General features: G+C 38.4%; 1 protein-coding gene across 2 annotated transcripts in view; it reads left to right on the forward strand.

Moving 5' to 3' along the window:
• The window catches only part of IL1RAPL1 (interleukin 1 receptor accessory protein like 1), a 2,314,681-nt gene that overhangs the window by 807,345 nt on the left and 1,486,478 nt on the right, over positions 1 to 20,858 (forward strand). The gene's annotated exons all lie outside the window — the stretch shown is intronic.

Consider the following 20,858-nt stretch of genomic DNA (forward strand, 5'->3'; position numbering starts at 1 on the left):
AAAATTATGAAAACGGTCTGAACTTCGTCGTTAAGAGATTTCAATCATACTAAATAGCCTTTGCTGGGTCAAATGCATATGTGACTTAAAGGGAAATAGTCAAGTGGTTTGGAAAGCATGAATCAGGTACCCGATGCCTTAATGCAATCAAATATGTTTTCTCTGAAACACTAAGGGATTTAAGAATAAATATACTTTTAAAAGATGTTCAATGACTATGCTTCTTGATTACTACTCAAACCAGTACTTCAGTGACTTCTTCCTGCCTGATCCCCATGACTGACAAGACTTTCCCTGTGGAAAATGGTCGGCGCTCATAGCAAGTCAGCAATTCTGCAACATACAGGCGGTCTGATCAACTCCTTTGCATAGCAGATGCGATCAAAGTACTGCAGCTTCTAGTCTCCCATGGAGACTATTGAAGCATGCAAAAAGTAAAGAAACAATGTCTTTAAAAATATTTAAAAAATAAAAAGATTAAAAAGTTCAAATCACCCCCTTTCGCCCCATTCAAAATAAAACAATAAAAATGAAGTATACACATTTTTTGTATCGCCCTGTTCAGAATCACACGATCTATCAATATGAAAAAAAAAATACCCATCCACTAAACTTCGTAATGATGAAAAAATTTAAAATGCCCAAACTACGTTTCTTTGGTCGCCGCTATATTGCAATAAAATGCAGTAATGGTCAAGCAAAAGATCGTTCCTACACCAAAATGGTATAAAGAAAAATGTCAGTTTGGAGCTAATAAATAAGCTTTATCTAACTCCAGATCACGAAAAATGGAGATGCAACAGGTCTCGGAAAATGGAGCCTTTTTTTTGTTTTTTTTACAAGTTTTGGATTTTTTTTTTCACCACTGAAATAAAAAAGAACCTATACATATTTGGTGTCTGTGAACTCATAATGACCTGGAGAATCATAATGGCAGGTCAGTTTTAGTATTTAGTGAACATGGTAAAAATAAAAAAAACAACAACTGTGGGATGGCACTTTTTTTTGAAATTTCACCGGACTTGGAATTTTTTCCCATTTTTCAGTACACAATATGTTAAAACCAATGGTGTTGTTCAAAAGTACAACTTGTCCAACAAAAAACAAGCCCTCACATTGCAATATTGACCAAAAAATAAAACTCGAATACTGAAATACCCATGGTATTTAAGGAGTTAATGAGTACAGGGAAGACCTGTGAGTTTCAGGGAGCAAGGAAAAGCAACATAGACCTACATTGAACTAATTATTCAATACACAAAAGGGTGATTCCTCTAAGCTTTTATATCAGATTTCTGGAGAGAAAAGTTTTGCAAAGTTGCACATTTTTCAACATGCTTCTTCTAGAGTTTTCACCCTTCACTCGAATCAGTTATGACAAAATGGGTAGAGCTAAGATGTGCTATGGTGTGATGGGGGACATGACAGGGCGTGGCCACCCCTGCTCGTCACTCTCATGACAAGCAGTAGTGTTCGTTGTGCCTAAATATATAGATGAATGGAGATGGGCGAACACAAATAGTAAAGTTTGGTGTCCGTACTGAATACCTACTGTTCGGGAGAGGACACTGAACACAGACTTCACCAGAACACAGACTTCACCAGGAAGTCCATGTTACTGTTCGGGTTCGGTTCGGGTTCAGCCTTCCAAACACCAGGTGTTTGTCGTGCTGTGATGTGCATGACAGCGCGGCAAACACCGCTTCTGATCGGCAGTGAAATCATCCCCGCTGGTCAGAGAGCTGCGGTTCCCATTTTGCCAAAAGACAGCGTGAGTGCTCAGCTGTGATCAGAGGTATAAAGTTTACCTCTGGTCACTGGTGTTAGCTGATGGAACTACAGCTCCCATCATCAGAGACATGCTGCCGCTAATTACAGTGAGTGCAGGAGTGGCTGATGGGTGTATTCATTAGCAGCTCCTGCACTGTAATTAAATAATTAAAATAAAAACTGGTGTGGATTTCCCTGTATTTTTGATAACCAGCCAGGCAAAACTCACAACTGGGGGCTGCAACCCTCAGCTGTCATCTTCAACAAGGTTGGTTATCAAGAATAGTGGGGTCCCCATGCCATATATTTTATTTATTTAAATAAATAGTTTAAAAAACAGCGTGGGGTCCCTCTGTTTTTGACAACCAGCCTTGCTAAAGCAGACAGCTGGGGCTGGTATTCTCATTCTGGTAAGGGGCCATAGATACTGCCCCCCAGCCTAAAAATAGCAGCCTGCAGCTGCCCAGAAAAGGCATATCTATTAAATGTGCCAATTCTGGTGCTTTGTCCGGCTATTCCCAATTGCCCTGTAGAGGTGGAAAGTGGGGCTTATATTTGTGGGGTTGACCTTTATATTGTCAGGTGACATCAAGCCCACGGATTAGTAATCAAGAGGCGTCTATAAGAACCCTATCCATTACTAATCCTATAGTGGTATGGTAAATAAAGACACAGCCAGAATAACATCCATTATTAGAAATAAAACAAAACACTTTTACTTTTTTATTTAAAAATAACAAACAGTTATACTCACCTAATGCTTATTCCACCGAAGCCCTCGTTCTCCTGTAATAAACCAAAAATTAAAAAAAACAATATCCCTCACCTATCTGTTGCTCTGTCCCAAGCCGTAATCCATGTCTGGGGGGAAAATAGTTTTCAACCTGGATGGTGCCAAGATGCGACCATCCAGGCTGAGAACCACTGGTGACTGAACTGCGAGCGCAGCCTCAGTGTCTGGCGGTGACGTCATTGAGGCTACTGCCGGTCAGTGGGGCTGCGTTCCCTGCTGGGCTGAACTGCAGTGACCTCAGTGAGATCCCTGCTAGCACCGTGAGAAAAACTCACACACCTCAAATATCCTTTGTTGCTCCCATTTCCATGTTTACTGGGTCCCCAGCTAGTGTGCATGTCCTAGTCCCTCTTCAAACACTAAAACGACTGCAGACAGTGTCTCTCCTCAGCCAACGTTTAGATCTAGTGCTCATGTTGCAAAGTTTGGATGTCATCATTGCAGCAAACATTGAGTGCAGCGCTCTACCAGGCAGTGTCAGAATGAAAGTGGAGTGGGGTTGATGGAAATATATGTAGCCACTTTTATTTTATCCAGTGAAATGGGCGACCTTATTATGTAGGCAGTAAGTAGGTAGTGAGCAGCACTTGTTTGGCCAGTCACAGGCATCTGATTTTTTCATTTCTTTTATGGGCACTCAATGTCTTATCCATTATTGCTTTGAAATATTAAGTATACATTTTCAAGCACAATGAAGAAACCGACTGTGATATTTTTACAGAATACATGTTTGTCAAAGAATTCTCATGATATTGTTATACTACGATTTGCTGGCTTTGAATGAGCATATAAATCTGGGACATGATTATATAGGACAGGAGCCTTTCCTCAAGAGTCTGGACTGCCAAAGGTTTTCGGGCCACTATGCTATTCCTCTGGAATTTAGGTTAATGTACTTCAGTGTAAATAAAATTGTGATTATTCAAGCTTGCCTCTCCAGTGGTCACTGCAAAGATGTTTTTACAAACCGTATTTATATTCTTAACCTTTCAATACAGTACAGTACATTTTCCAAATGAGCATTCAAGATAGTTTAATAGGTTTTTGACATTTCTTAAATGATTTAACTCTAGCTAATAAAGTAGTTCAGTATATTTATTTTTAGATTAGCATGATTTTGCCATATGAATTTTTTTCAAACAACTTTATTGGAAAGCATTTTGCCAAAAAAATTGAGACATTAGTTGATTAGCTGTCAAAAATATTAAAATAGTTGTAAAATAGAAACATTGATCAGCCTAGATCTAAGGTCCCAGCTTAGTATAATGAGAATAGTATGAAATCTATTAAAAATATGATACCAGATAGTACATGAAAGCACTCTTTTGAAGGGGATGTCCGGTGAAAACAAGTTATTACCTTTTGAAATGATATGTGATAACTTATTAATCGGTGGAGGACCAACTGCAGTGATTGACAGAATTTTATCTCCGGATGGGCTCTTTTTTCCTCAGTGGAATAGAGTTACAGTGAACATGCCTGACTGATGCTTCATTCATTCTCTATGGGGCTGCAGAGAAAAGAAGAGCATTGCACTTGGCAGCCCTATAGGGAGCGAATGGTGCATTAGCTTCATTCTAACAGCTAAAAAATTGCCCTGTTGTGCCAATCAATGAGAGAAGTCTGACCCTCACAAACAACAAGTTATCATTGGAGATGAGCTGATCACATTGCACAACCCTGGTCCACGGTCCAAGTCATGCTCTCTGGCCATGGACAGGAGCTGTTCAAATTTCCTGAGCTTCCAGGTTCATATAGCCTATGTTCTTGCAAGAGGACACTGCGGACCGAGTTTTGCAAAACAATGTGCTCATTTTTCGATATGGATAGGTGATACTTTAATTTTACTGGAAAACCCCCTTGAGGCATTTACGGGAAAAAGTAAAAATTGACACCTTGTAGACTACTTTAAATCTGAATATTGTAAGTAGCTATTCCTAATTAATAATGAAAAATGTAAATATGTATGACAATTCATGAAATGTACTTTCAGCTTTAGGAAAATAAAAGATTATCAAATGCAGAAAAACTAATATAAATAATATAAAAGATAACAATGTAAAAAGAAGATAGTGCAAATGTGCTATGTTGAATTATTTTTCATTTTCTTTGTGGTAGAAACAGCAATTTATGAGAATTTCTAAAATATTATAAATACAGAAAATGGTCAAATTAATTCTATCACTTCTGTAAGATGCTACTTATTTCTTGTAAATGTTTGTATACATTTTTGCACCAAAGAGAGAATTTTCATTTTTTATATTTGCTTTGTATGTTATTTTCACAAATAGGTGACACAAAGTAAAAAATGTATTTTCTTTCAAAGACAACATCATGTTAAAATAATGTATGTTACATCTGAAAGCTGCATATTGTCATTGAAAAAGTGGAATGCTGTTGCATGCATCGAGTTATTTTTAAAGAGGTCAAGTAGTAGCGTAACAACTGATATACATAATCCTTTTGATTAGCATTGTAGGAAAGTATGACAAACGGATTACAGCACTTTATTTCATGAAACATTGAAATGAGGCAGATCTAACTGCCCATTTTAAACCGATGCTTAATGGCCTGGGGGTGTTTGAATCTCAGTACTCAATGACTAAACTATCATCACAGCTCAGTCAAGCACTTTACAGATTCCCTAATGAACCAGAAGGAAAAAAAAATACCCATCCTTCAAGGCAAAAAAGATCATGGAATATTTTTATATATAAATAGCATTCAAGTGTGTAGTTGTCTTATTCCTCGACCCTTAAAAGACAGAATGCAACTGGGAAATAATTATCATTAAATTAGGTCAGATTTGAAGCTTTTAAGAAAGACATGCTAATGATTTAATGTTTTATTCGGAAGAATGAAAAATGCTCCACACTTAGATAAGAGAAAAAAATTGGAATGCAAACTTTAAAAAGCAAAAAGCCAAGTGAGAACATAAAATGGAGAAATATGTTAGCATATTGTGCAAATTTATAGAAATGCTCAAGTGTTGACCAAGTGAACACCACATTTAAGGAGCGGTAGACTTTACTTATACAGTTACAATGATTTATTTGACTTACACATAACCAATTTAAAATCTATTATTGTGTACAATTTATATCCCTGGGTGTTTTGGTTAGCACATATGCCAATATTATGCAGCCTAATTTGGCAAATTAGCATGTTTTTATGTTTTTGCACTTCTATGGTTATGCATTGTCAATATTATACTTTACATTCCTTCTCTAGTGAAAAAAGGAAACTATACGGCAGTAAAACGGAAAAGAAGAAAAGCACCTATCAGCACATACTAAACAGTGAACTAAATTACAGTCTAAAGATACCTTCACACTAAACGATATCGCTAGGGATCCGTGACGTTGCAGCGCCCTGGCTAGCGATATCGTTTAGTTTGACACGCAGCAGCGATCAGGATCCTGCTGTGATATCGCTGGTCGTTGAACAAAGTTCAAAACTTTATTTGGTCGTCAGACCGGCATGTATCGTCGTGTTTGACACCAAAAGCAATGATACCAGCGATGTTTTACACTGGTAACCAGGGTAAACATCGGGTTACTAAGCGCAGGGCCGCGCTTAGTAACCCGATGTTTACCCTGGTTACCAGTGTAAAATGTAAAAAAAACAAACAGTACATACTCACCTTCGCGTCCCCCGGCGTCCGCTTCCCACACTGACTGAGCGCCGTAAAGTGAAAGTGAAAGTACAGCACAGCGGTGATGTCACCGCTCTGCTGTTAGGGCTGGCGCTCAGTCAGTGCAGGAAGCGGACGCCAGGGGACGCGAATGTAAGTATGTACTGTTTGTTTTTTTTACATTTTACGCTGGTAACCAGGGTAAACATCGGGTTACTAAGCGCGGCCCTGCGCTTAGTAACCCGATGTCTACCCTGGTTACCCGGGGACCTCGGCATCGTTGGCCGCTGGAGAGCGGTCTGTGTGACAGCTCTCCAGCGACCAAACAGCGATGCTGCAGCGATCGGCATCATTGTCGCTATCGCTGCAGCGTCGCTTAATGTGAAGGTACCTTTAAAAACAAATGGTAAAGCTGGAGAGACAAAATGGGCAAATAAGGTCTTATCTGATTGCGAAGTTAGATAAGTTATTTTAGCTATGCTCACTTGATAGGGTTGAGACAGTCACAACATCCATAGAACCAAGTAGAGGCTGCAGCAGGACCACCAAGGAGATATGATGCCACGAATGAGGAATATGGTGGCTCAAAGTGTGCACTGCCCAAGGTCCTAAAAATGTGATCACACACGGAGGTGAAGCATGAATGTGGTTCATTGTGTCAACGCATTTCAAGGTTTCCAAAGCTCTCCATCAGGACAAAATCATTGTGGTTGATCCTGATGAAGAGGTTTGAAACCTTGTAACGCTGTCCGTTTTTTCGACGTACACAAAAAACTTTACTTTGTCCATTGTCTCTGGCCGCCGGACAAACCATTTTTGATGGATCCGGCGAACCACGGATGAAACTTTAGGCCTTTCATCGCAACCCGTCTCTAATACTAATAAGTCTATGAGAAAAAAACGGATCCGGCGGCATCAGTCGCCCAATGCATTTTTTTCAAAATTCTACAGATTGCGACTGATGGCAAAAAACTGATGTGTGAAAGGGGCCTGAAACGCATTTATGCTTCACGTCCGTGTGTGATCGCACTTTTGAAACCTTTGGCACCATATTTCTCGTTCATTGTAAAATACAGTCTTTACATTTGTATTTTATATTTTGTCAAAATTAAAAGATCATTGAAAGTAAACCACTTTTTTACAAAGATAACACGCATGAACCTCTTAACTATATAACTAAAAAATTATCTAATTGTGCTTTCAGTGTAAGGTATAAACTACTTTTGAAAATGTGCTCAGATGTTCAAAGAATTTTGCACCTTGGACTTTACCTTTCTTAGGCAATCATCTGAAATATGAGAAGCAAACCAGCAGCAAGTTTATAATTTCCCTGCTGAAAAATGAAGCTTTTAAAGTCATTCTGTCATTTATGGCTGTGCAAGGTTCACTCAGGTGTAAGATGCTTTTTGTTGATGATTTCTTATCTGGTTTATGTATGAAAGCCATAACTGAGAGACTCCATCTCAATAATAAAAAGAGTACCTTTCATGCCTTTTTTACATTGTACTACCTAAATACTAAGTTGTAGCTGAAGCATTCGATAACATTTTTTTCTTTTTTTTTTGTGGTAACCCTAATCATTCCAAAGATACTATCTTGCAAAATTTATATGTAAATTTCCCTTTCAGCATGGGCAGTAACTAGACACCTAAAAGAGGAGTATACTTTTTCACCTGTGTGATGCTGACCAATCATAAGCAGGAGTCAACACAGAGGTGAAAAATACAAAATACGCCCCCAGAGAAAATCAAAGCAAAGATTTTCAGCATGACTTTGCTGAAATATCCTCACTCTTGCAAACTACATCACTCTATACCTAATACAAGAGGCAGGATATATTATTGATTTTCCTACAGGCAGTGAGCTTTGCTACTGTATGTTTATTAGTGAGTGGGCAGCAGTTTTTGTGTGCAACATCCTGTAACTCCTGGGCAACAAGCAGAGCAGTGGTATAATGTACATTTGGTGGGCTGTGATGATATCTCAGCCCCCATTACTTAAGGCTGAGTCACACATAACGATATTGTTAACGATATCATTGCAACATCACGCTTTTGGTGACGTAGCAACGATCCCGCTAACAATCTCATTATGTGTGACAGCGACCAATGATCAGGCCCCTACTGGGAGATCGTTGGTCGTTGAAGAATGATCAGGACCATTTTTTGGTCACTGATCACCCGCTGTCATCGCTGGATCGGCGTGTGTGACGCCGATCCATTGATGTGTTCACTTGTAACCAGGGTAAATATCGGGTTACTAAGCGCAGGGCCGTGCTTAGTAACCTGATATTTACCCTGGTTACCATTGTAAAAGTTAAAAAAAAAACAGTACATACTCACATTCTGATGTCTGTCATGTCCCCCGGCGTCCACAGGTTTAAAACTGCTTTTGGCAGGAGCGCTGCTAATGCACGCGCTGCTGCCGAGAGCTTCCCTGCACTGACTGTCAGTGCCGGCCATAAAGCAGAGCACAGCGGTGACGTCACCGCTGTTACTGCCGGCGCTGACACATTCAGTGCAGGGAAGCTCTCGGCAGCAGCGCGTGCATTACCAGCGCTCCTGCCGAATGCAGTTTTAACCCTGTGGACGCCGACGGGGGACGTGACAGACATCAGAATGTGAGTATGTAGTGTTTTTTTTTTTTACTTTTATAATGGTAACCAGGGTAAATATCGGGTTACTAAGCGCGGCCCTGCACTTAGTAACCCGATGTTTACCCTGGTTACCCGGGTGCTGCAGGGGGACTTCGGCATCGTTGAAGACAGTTTCAACGATGCCAAAGTCGTTCCCCTGATCGTTGGTCACTGGAGAGAGCTGTCTGTGTGACAGCTCCCCAGCGACCACACAACGACTTACCAACGATCACGGCCAGGTCGTATCGCTGGTCGTGATTGTTGGTAAGTCATTTAGTGTAACTCCAGCTTTACTATGCCCTATTTCAGCCAAATGTAAAGTAATAAGAAGAGTTTTATTCAATGTTGCTCAGCAGATCTACCAAGAAATTTCAGGCTGATGGTTGTGTCCTGCAAATCCTGATGTGCTAAGAGGAAAGCTGTAGGAAAATTGTATTCCCAAAAGGCTATGTTAACATAAAATGTTTACTCAAGATTTGGGCACCAGAGGGCCCTATTCACCTGACCGATGTTAAATGAGTATTTCAGTAAGTTCTATTATTGCATACCCTGACATATGTAAGCATTTTTCACTGTATACGATAGCACAATCTAGTCCACTTTGTATACAGTAGCATCCTGCAAAAACACATAAACTGTGCAGTTTACATTTTTTCTTCATCTTTGGAGCATATAAGCATTGTATTCTACTGTGCATCTAAACTTCAAGCAAATTCATCTGACACAAGATTAAAACATGAGGTCCACAACCCCCTGTTATGGAATATAGTGAAGTTCAAAAATCATTTTTTTTGTGATTCGCTCAGTGCAAATTCAGCAAAATTGTGTATTGCTGCCATTTTGCTGATTTATAGAGGGGGTTAAAAAATGAAATGAAATAATGCCCATCTTGCCTTTTGCCTTTCTCATGCTGCAGCTCCCCAATTGGTCGTTTGTGCAGTCCTATCTGGCCAAGAGACTATATTTATTCATAGCATGTGATGTCCTCCTCCACTGTCTTAACTCCCTGTCGAGGATTGTGACACTAAGTTGACCTCTTACGACATGATACATTTAAAAGATTAGGCTAAAAAAAATAAATTTAGAGGTTTTTTAGACTGATTATTTTTGCCACTGGGCTCATGAGAAGTCTTTTTGATTTTTTCTTTAGCATTTTTTTTATATTTTAGAAAACCTATTTCAATGTGTTGCAAATACTGCTTATATCAGCAAACGTTTGAAAGTTTGACAAAAACAGACATTAAAACATATACCTATTGCAATAAAACATCATTAAACCTCCAAGAGCTTTTCCACTGTGTTTTCAGTAAAAAAAAAAAACAATGTCAGAGCATGGCCTGAACATTTTTTAAAAAAATATTTTAAACACCTTTCTCCATTGTCATCTTGTTCTGGTGGTATGGACATTTGGTGTTTGTCCCAGCCAGAAGAAGCTAGCAGAGGATCAGATCAGCAGTTCAAGCCAAGTGGTTTGGCTATCAGTAGGTGAGTATACTGTTCACCTAGTTGTCCTCAATGCATTTTCACATTCCTTGTTCTATTCTTTTGTTTCCTGTCCACTCTTTTTATGAAATATAATTGGACTAGGACAAGAGAGCGACATTATAATGTCTACCGTAAACAATGTGTATCAATATTTGCTTTTTGAAAATAAAGAAATGGGGGGTATCCTTCACATCTAACAAAAATAAAATAAAAGTTGTAGCATTTTTTAACACTCAAAGCTCAATACCACAAAATAGCATATCCTGATGAAGTGTAACAGTGAAGCTGTTACCTTGATTTCACACCCCAAACTATATATGCATTTATCTCTTTCAACGATAAGTCCAGCAATATCTTTATAAGGTTAGTCTATTCATCCATTACTAAGAAATCAATATTTGAACTGGTAAGCAAATTATGCTAAAAACTATGGTATATCTGAAGCTTTTGTCACTCCGGCTCTTTTCCTTGCCCAGTCCTGCTTCTTATTACTTGATTGACAGCCTATGCTTTGCAATTTTATGCAAAGGGTTCATCAGTCAAGTAGAACGGTGTTGGCTGGGCAGAGAATAAAGCTGGATTGACAGATACTTCCGATATTCAATAATTCATCTGTCTCATTTCTATATAAATTCAAGTGCTGATTTCTCAGTAACAGAAGGACACACTGACCATGCACAGGTATTGCTGGGCTTTTTGAATGTGCTATATGTATGAAAAGGGTTTAAATCCTGCTTACACATTCATTTTAAGCTTTAAGTTGCAGTTGTCTGCAGAATGGTACAGTGGGTTTTTTTCTGCATCATAACATTGTGTGTCATGTCAGAGGGTCAAATTGGGGTCTCACAATATAAAACAGTTTTTTCTTCCCCTTCTGGGAGCAGGATAATGGAGCATAGACTCTGATTTCAGTGCTTGCTGGCTTACTAGGCTATTAGCTTTAAGAAAACTCTCTTTTATCAACAGGAGATTATCACTAAGAGACTAAAGGCTGAGTCACACATAACGATATCGTTAACCATATCGTTGCAACGTCACACTTTTGATGACGTAGCAACGATCCCGCTAACGATCTCATTATGTGTGACAGCGACCAATGATCAGGCCCCTGCTGGGAGATCGTTGTTCATTGGGGAATGATCAGGACCATTTTTTGGTCGCTGATCACCTGCTGTCATCGCTGGATCGGCTTGTGTGATGCCGATCCAGCGATGTGTTCACTTGTAACCAGGGTAAATATCGGGTTACTAAGCGCAGGGCCGTGCTTAGTAACCCGATATTTGCCCTGATTACCATTGTAAAAGTTAAAAAAAACAGTACATACTCACATTCTGATGTCTGTCACGTCCCCCGGCATCCACAGGGTTAAAACTGCTTTCGGTAGGAGCGCTGCTAATGCACGCGCTCCGGCCGAGAGCTTCCCTGCACTGACTGTGTCAGCACCGGCCGTAAAGCAGAGCACACCGCTGTTACTGCCAGCGCTAACACATTCAGTGCAGGGAAGCTCTCGGCAGCAGCGCGTGCATTAGCAGCGCTCTTGCCAAAAGCAGTTTTAACCCTGTGGACGCCGGCGGGGGACGTGACAGACATCAGAATGTGAGTATGTAGTGGTTTATTTATTTTTTTACTTTTACAATGTTAACCAGGGTAAATATCGGGTTACTAAGCATGGCCCTGCACTTAGTAACCCGATGTTTACCCTGGTTGCTCGGGTGCTGCAGGGGGACTTCGGCATCGTTGAAGACAGTTTCAACGATGCCAAAGTCCTTCCCCTGATCGTTGGTCGCTGGAGAGAGCTGTCTGTGTGACAGCTCCCCAGCGACCACACAACGACTTACCAACGATCACGGCCAGGTCATATCGCTGGTCGTGATCATTGGTAAGTCATTTAGTGTGACTTAGGCTTAAGAGGACAATTCAACCAACAGCAAGGTCATTCTCAATACTCATGATCTCTTTCTTTTCCAGAACCACTATTGTTTGCCAGATTCCGGCTTATGTATATTGTAAACAGCTGTCAATCAATAATGTGAGCAGGGTTACGCAGAGCTTATCAGTGAGAGATCTGACAGAGCTGGAGCACAAATCCAACATATTTTTAAAAGTACATCAGTAGGACCTCTAAGTGATTAATTACTGGAAATAGTTTCTCTTCCCTATCATTATGCTTTTCCCAGGTTGGGAAGCAAATAATCGGTGGCAGATTCCCTTTAACATGTCTTGTACATGCTCTATATGCTTAACTTAGCTAAACAAAAGAGGAAATGTTGTGATTCATAGGAGAGGGGTACTGCATTACATTCATTTTACATACTTTAAATAACCCTCAAACACTAATCATAGAAAACATTTTTTTTTTTGTGGAAAAATAAATATTTTGAAATCAACATCCTAACATCTTTTATTCTCATCGCAATAAACAAAGAAATTCAAAGGATATCATTTCACTAAGATCTTATATAAACCTGTTTTTAATACATATTTATATTTTGCCTCTTACTTTTAATGAGACACAGTTGTAAGAGCTTTATGAAGAGTTAAGTATTTTGATAAGGGCCAAAAGGGAAATCTTTCTGCATCTACAAAGCATTGATTCTAGAACAGAGCAATCCTTTGGGGACTTGCTAAGCAAAATGAAGCATAAGACAACTTGTTGATTATATAATATGTCTATTTCCTTTATTCCATCGCTTCATAAGTGCATGTTGTGGTATAAATATATGCTCTTATTATTCTTGAAACTTATTATAATAATGGTATGTATCCCTCTGTCATATCCCACCAATCCCACCGTATGTTAGCACTGCAGATGGACTGCTTCTGTAGCTTCCCTTTAAATGAATAGAGCCGGGAGGGCTAAACCAAAGATGTGCCTAATTTTATATTTGTATTATTTCTTCCAATGCAAATGTAATATATAGAAAAAAATTCAAAACGCTGCAGCTTCCATAACTATCTGTAGTAGGTCACATAAAGGCACATATAGCATAACCATTTCCCGAGAAAGTATTGTAAAATCATGTTTTTATTTTTACAAAGCTCGTCATCTAGAACAACTCATCTATGTCATCTAAAATAAAAGATGAGGATGGACACATTTACATACTCATATCTGTAATAAATATTGATCAGTATACAGTACAGACCAAAAGTTTGGACACGCCTACTCATTTAAAGATTTTTCTGTATTTTGATGACTATGAAAATTGTACATTCACACTGAAGGCAGCAAAACTATGAATTTATACATGTGGAATTATTTACTTAACAAAAAAAGTTAGTTTTGATGCCTTCAGTGTGAATGTACAATTTTCATAGTCATGAAAATACAGAAAAATCTTTAAATGAGGTGTGTCCAAACGTTTGGTCTGTACCGTATATCTAATCATCCTCAATAAATGTCATAGTAGATTATGCACCCCTTCATGCTCACCCTGTGAGGAGACCATGTGGATCATTTCAGATAACTACATTACATAGGAATTTCCTAGTGCCTACATGAGTGACACAGATTTTTCCCCTTAGATTCGTGGAGACTTGTGTAACCAAAATTTGAGTAGATGTAATACCTTGTAAAGCAGCAAAAAGTAAAGCCTTGAGACTAATATATGTAAGTCATGAAATATTTCTTTTCAAGAGACTTTATAAAAATAGCAAAAAGGATGAACACCTATCCACTAGTCAAATGTCGAATTGCAGATCAGCCTTATCCATTTCAATAAAGCTGAAATAGAATACCAAACCAAGTTAATGGTTAGGATGATGCAGTTTAAAGAGTAAGATTTTTTTTTCTAATCCATTATAATCTTTTTATTTGAACATAAAGAATGGTTTTCAGATGACCTTACTTTTAAGAGAATGTCCATGTTTTTATTTATACAATGTATTTTGGAGAAAAGACAAACAATATTTACTTTCAAAGGGGTCATCTGAGACTTGTATTTTTTTCTTATCAGGCTAAGAATTTACATGTAGGTAGTTGCTAACCACCTGCCTACTATGTTGGGTGCCAATTTCTTTCAACTCAGAATAGTCAAGAAAGGCTTCTAGTGATGGCACATTGACAGAACACATTATTCTCTTCCACTCTGCTCAGTTGAAGGGTGGTCTCTGCTGATGTTTTGCTGATTGACAGCTGGCACACTGCTGCCTAACTGCAGGGAGTCAGCTGTCAGTCAGCATGATGTCACAGTGATGCAATGTCTACAGAGCAGACCAGAAGAAGAAGAGTTTCTTCATTGATGTGAGGTCAAATGAATCAGTGGAATCATGGCTGCTATGAAAGGTGCTGAGTAGAACAGGTAGGTAGTTAGCAACTAAGTGTAAGTTCTCAGGCTCATAAGAAAAAATACAAATGTCCCCAATAATATATATATACCAATGTGCACATTTAAAAATAAAAATAGGACTCCATGGAATATAAATGGGCTTTGTTTAAACATTGACTTACCAGAACGGTGGCATTTGAGCCATTGTGGAACTCCTTCTGGTGACATATAGACAGCATATTAAGGTAGTTTAGTTGGGAATGGGGAATATTTCCTCTTAAAATTACTTCTGTATGTTGCAAGGCTCAATGAACTAAATTCATTTTCTGGCTGAATACACCAGTAACATAAAACCCCTATTTACTCATTTCTAGTTTTGCATGATCTCTTCAGCACGATTCACTATTCACTTTATTGCTATCGGAATGAACCAAGGCTCTAATTTTCTCTAAATACAGATGAACACTCCAGTTATTTGTTGCTAATTGTGGAAACTCTTTGTATAAACTACAACACTCACTTAGAAAAGTAAGTCATAGAGGTTTTTTTAAAATCTATACGTAAACAAGAATTAATACATACCAATCAGACATAATATTGTGTAACACCTCCTCATATAGCCAGAACAACTCAAAACAAAAAAGTCATGGACTTCAAAACACCTATTGAGAAGTCTTAGGTCTTCAGCTCAGCTAGGAAACACTGATCTGTGATAGCCCAGGTACTGACCACCACTGTACAAAATATGATAATTTACAAGATGCTGCAGGGTATCACAGGGAGGCTCACGCATCAACACAAAATGACATCAGCCTCCCTTTGATGCTCCAGCAGTGTAGGAAATGATGTCGGGCAATGCTTATTTTTACAAACCACAAATCAAATCTCAAGATGCTTGAATTTGCATGAAACCATACATTTCAATAAATCGACTCAAACTCGATTCTCGGATTAATCTGTTTATCGCTACTATGGAAGTGTCCTGTCTTGTCTGGCACCAACAGATTAGCAGCAGATCGTATAAGTCCTAAGAATCAAATGTAAATTAAGTAAATTAATTTACAATTTACCAAAACCAGCAAATCTGAATTTTTGAGCATTCAATTTGTGTGAATACATTAAAAAAGTGGATTCATATGGGCTTGGATTGGGTTAAAAAAGTAACACCACAGATTCCCACCAGTCATCTACTGGCTTAGCATTGAGTCCTAGGCAGTGGAGAGGCTGGTACAAATGCTTTAGGAAGCCAGCGTTGGCTGTTGATGAGTTGCAGCAATAGGGACAGATTAACGGCAAAGTGAGCATGATTTTTTTTATCTTTTTAACCCTTACTTGCATCATCCGCTTATTATGCTTTGTGGTTGTTATTTTTTCAACAGCAATCGGGTACATTTGATTTGCATCAAATAAATTCAATGACAACACAATTTCCTCAGCAAAGTTTGACTGAATTCTATTTCAAATTTGGCAGATTTGCTTTCAACCTGTGTCAACCTCTAATAATTCCTTTGAGTTTTGAGGTAGGGTATTCATGAATTGTCATTGCTTTTCTTGGAAAAGCTGAAAACTTTGTAATCCAGCAAGAGAGTATAAAACCTAAAAACTATTTATTTGAATTACATTAAAAAGAAAAAGTAAAAACATACACAAAGTCAGAACATGTGACAGCTTATGTATTCCGGACAGTGAAGTCCTAGCTCATATTCCTATGACTAAGAACATCACTGTCCAAAATGCATAAGGTATCACATGTTCTGTCTTTGTGTGCATTTTTTTCTTTTACTTTTTTTATGTAATTCAAATAAAGGTTCTTGGGATTTAATACTATGGTGCTGGATTACAAATTTTTCACCTTTTCCTTGTCTACTCGTGGATACTGGCTTAGAAAATCCGCGCATCTTCCCCTTTTCTGAAACCATGGACGCTTTGCATTACGGTTGGTAATTTTGCCAACTTTTTTTTACATTTGTATTGTTTTTTTATAGCACATTTCATATATGGTCAACAAGGTTGAGCTTTTATAAATTTGTATCAACACCTTTACCTGTTTGCCATGTCCTTCAAACCATTTTTTAACTATTTTTATACTATGGTTTTTTCCACTATACAGCCACTGATGCCTGAAGAGTTTTTCGAGGTCTGTAGGAAAGATTGCCTTTCACTTGACATATTTATGTGTTTGCTTCATTGTCATTTTCTTTCTAAGAGTGCATTACAAGCCACCAGGGATGTCAGTCGATATTGCTAGCTATTAAGGCATCTAAAAAAAATTGTAAAAATAAATATATGTGCTATCTTTATAACTATAACAGTGTATGCAATATTTAAGAAAAATATTTCAAAACACCAAGCCTGTTTTATCATAGGTTGATCTACAGTAAAAGCCCACATATTGATGTCACATTGGGTTTTTCCACATCTTTACCTGAAAAGTCTGAAAAGTACAATAAAGATAAAGAGTGAAAGGATTTCTTTCTCTCTTTTACTGATTCACAATGACATGGGTAGGCTATTAAATTAAAATGTTGTCCAACAATGTGTTTCGACAGGGTTTAGCTTCAGTGGTGTATTCTATGTAGGAAACAGCAATGTGTGCTTTAATTTTCTGTAATCCTATATTAAACATTGTGCTGAAGTCTGTTGAACATTGATAAGCTGTTTTAACACAGCAGATCCTCAGAGACAATGGTGCTTAAATGCCACAAAGACCTTGGTTGGGTTTCGCTATTGTTGATGTGATTTAGATGCATCTTGGCTCTTGCTGTAATGCCAAGATGGCTTGGCTCTGAATTAATATCTGTATTATTGTAATACTTAGCTGGCATTTCAGAATATTTTAGTCATCTTACAAAGAAAATATGATGGCATGTAACTATTTGAAAGATTATCTTACATGCTTGATTGACTTAAATTCAAAGGCTTTCGGAAAGCTATAGCAATGGAAAGTCTGCAAAAAAAATTGCCAATTTCACCTTGTGCCTGAATGGCATATGCTTCTTTTGCATGCTTCAAATCAGTAATTGTGAGTCAAAATAAGATACAGTGACGGTTTCCCATAACTATCATTTTTAGCTGTAAGGAAAATAAATGCAAATGTAGTCCATATGGGCACAATAATCTTCATTTCCTCTTACCGTCGTCTCGTAGCTATTCCTGTAAATGAAAAACAGTTATATGAAAAAACCTGTACAGATATAAATATAATACTAGCTAAAGGCAGACAATGGAACATTTCTGCTGTATAGGGAAAGAAGAAAAAATAGACAACATGTGAACCTACAGCTAGAATTGAATTTAAATAATTTATATACTGAGATTTCCGTGCATTCCTTAGCGATAGGAAAGGTCCTTTTTTTCTTTTGAATTTGTAACTCATTTATTTGTAGCGTGTGACACTGAATGCTTTTCACTTTTGATGTGTATTTGTAAAGGCGTACAGAGTATTACGGAAAAATACAAGTGCTGACGTATGCACATTGTTATGGTGTAACTACATTAGCAGCAGGTATAGTGAAACTTTAAAAAAAACTAAATCAATTTATATTTAAATTTTTTATATTACATTGGATGTGAATTTATTGTCAGTTCTATAGGTACACATTTTGGTTAAATAGAAAAAAAAGGGTTTTTCATTGTATTGGTCTGTCTCACAAATTCCTTCCTATTTGAATTGGAATAGTGGTAGAATTGGATTAGTGTTGCATGCAGTCCTTTATGCCACATGAAATAATGGAGATTAAAACATAGCCCCAATAGACCCTATAATGAGTGACTAGTGTCCTCCAGGGTTCATTGGTACCTGTTACATGATCAAGAAAAAGCGTAGTCGTTTTTGTTTGCAACAGCAGGTGTGAACAGGGCCTTTACAAGAATCACTATAAGAATAAGAATGACTTATAATTGCAGCAACTGCTCAGCAGCTGCCATCCATAATGTTGTTAACCCCTTTATGACTCAGCCTATTTTGACCTTAATGACCTGGCCGTTTTTTGCAATTCTGACCAGTGTCCCTTTATGAGGTAATAACTCAGGAACGCTTCAACGGATCCTAGCGATTCTGAGACTGTTTTTTCGTGACATATTGGGCTTCATGATAGTGGTAAATTTAGGCCGATAATTTCTGAGTTTATTTGTGAAAAAAAATGAAATTTGGCGAAAATTTTGAAAATTTCGCAATTTTCACATTTTTAATTTTTATTCTGTTAAACCAGAGAGTTCTGTGACACAAAATAGTTAATAAATAACATTTCCCACATGTCTACTTTACATCAGCACAATTTTGGAAACATTTTTTTTTGCTAGGAAGTTATTAGGGTTAAAATTTGACCAGTGATTTCTCATTTTTACAGCAAAATTTACAAAATCATTTTTTTTAGGGACCACCTCACATTTGAAGTCAGTTTGAGGGTTCTATATGGCTGAAAAAACCCCAAAGTGACACCATTCTAAAAACTACACCCCTCAAGGTGCTCAAAACCACATTCAAGAAGTTTATTAACCCTTCAGGTGTTTCACAGCAGCAGAAGCAACATGGAAGAAAAAATGAACATTTAACTTTTTAGTCACAAAAATGATCTTTTAGCAACAATTTTTTTATTTTCCCAAGGGTAAAAGGAGAAACTGGACCACGAACGTTGTTGTCCAATTAGTCCTGAGTACGCTGATACCTCATATGTGGGGGTAAACCACTGTTTGGGCGCACGGCAGGGCTCAGAAGGGAAGGAGCGCCATTTGACTTTTTGAATGAAAAATTGGCTCCAATCTTTAGCGGACACCATGTCATGTTTGGAGAGCCCCCGTGTGCCTAAACATTGGAGCTCCCCCACAAATGACCCCATTTTGGAAACTAGACCACCAAAGGAACTTATCTAGAAGCATAGTGAGCACTTTAAACCCCCAGGTGCTTCACAAATTGATCCGTAAAAATGAAAAAGTACTTTTTTTTCACCAAAAAATTATTTTAGCCTCAATTTTTTTATTTTCCTATGGGCAACAGGATAAAATGGATCCTTAAATTTGTTGGGAAATTTCTCCTGAGTACACCAATACCTCAGATGTGGGGGTAAACCACTGTTTGGGCACATGGTAAGGCTCGGAAGGGAAGGAGCGCCATTTGACTTTTTGAATGAAAAAATATCTCCATCGTTAGCGGACACATGTCGCGTTTGGAAAGCCCCTGTGTGCCTAAACATTGGAGCTCCCCCACAAGTGAGCCCATTTTGGAAACTATACCCCCCAAGGAACTTATCTAGAAGCATAGTGAGCACTTTAAACCCTCAGGTGCTTCACAAATTGATCCGTAAAAATGAAAAAGTACTTTTTTTCCACACAAAATTTATTTTAGCCTCAATTTTTTCATTTTCACATGGGCAACAGGATAAAATGGATCCTAAAATTTGTTGGGCAATTTCTCCTGAGTACGCCGATACCTCATATGTGGGGGTAAACCACTGTTTGGGTGCACGGCTAGGCTCGGAAGGGAAGGCGCGCCATTTGACTTTTTGAATGGAAAATTAGCTCCAATCGTTAGCGGACACCATGTCGCGTTTGGAGAGCCCCTGTGTGCCTAAACATTGGAGCTCCCCTACAAGTGACCACATTTTGGAAACTAGACCCCCCAAGGAACTTATCTAGATGCATAGTGAGCACTTTAAAACCCCAAGTGCTTCACAGAAGTTTATACTGCAGAGCCGTGAAAATAAAAAATAATTTTTTTTTCCTCAAAAATGATATTTAGCCCGGAATTTTTTATTTTCCCAAGGGTAACAGGAGAAATTGAACCCCAAATGTTGTTGTCCAGTTTGTCCTGAGTACGATGATACCCCATATGTGGGGGTAAACCACTGTTTGGGAGCACGGCAGGGCTTGGAAGGGAAGGCACGCCATTTGGCTTTTTGAATGGAAAATTAGCTCCAATCATTAGCGGACACCATGTCGCGTTTGAAGAGCCCCTGTGTGCCTAAACATTGGAGCTCCCCCACAAGTGACACCATTTTGGTAACTAGACCTCCCAAGGAACTAATCTAGTTGTGTGGTGAGCACTTTGAACCCCCAAGTGCTTCACAGAAGTTTATAACGCAGAGCCATGAAAATAAAAAATAATTTTTCTTTTCTCAAAAATGATTTTTTAGCCCACAATTTTTTATTTTCCCAATGGTAACAGGAGAAATTGGACCCCAAAAGTTGTTGTGCAGTTTCTCTTGAGTACGCTGATACCCCATATGTGGGGGAAAACCACTGTTTGGGCACATGCAGGGGCTCGGAAGGGAAGTA

This window comes from Ranitomeya variabilis, chromosome 3, assembly GCF_051348905.1.
Source record: "Ranitomeya variabilis isolate aRanVar5 chromosome 3, aRanVar5.hap1, whole genome shotgun sequence".
Lineage (NCBI taxonomy): Eukaryota > Metazoa > Chordata > Amphibia > Anura > Dendrobatidae > Ranitomeya > Ranitomeya variabilis.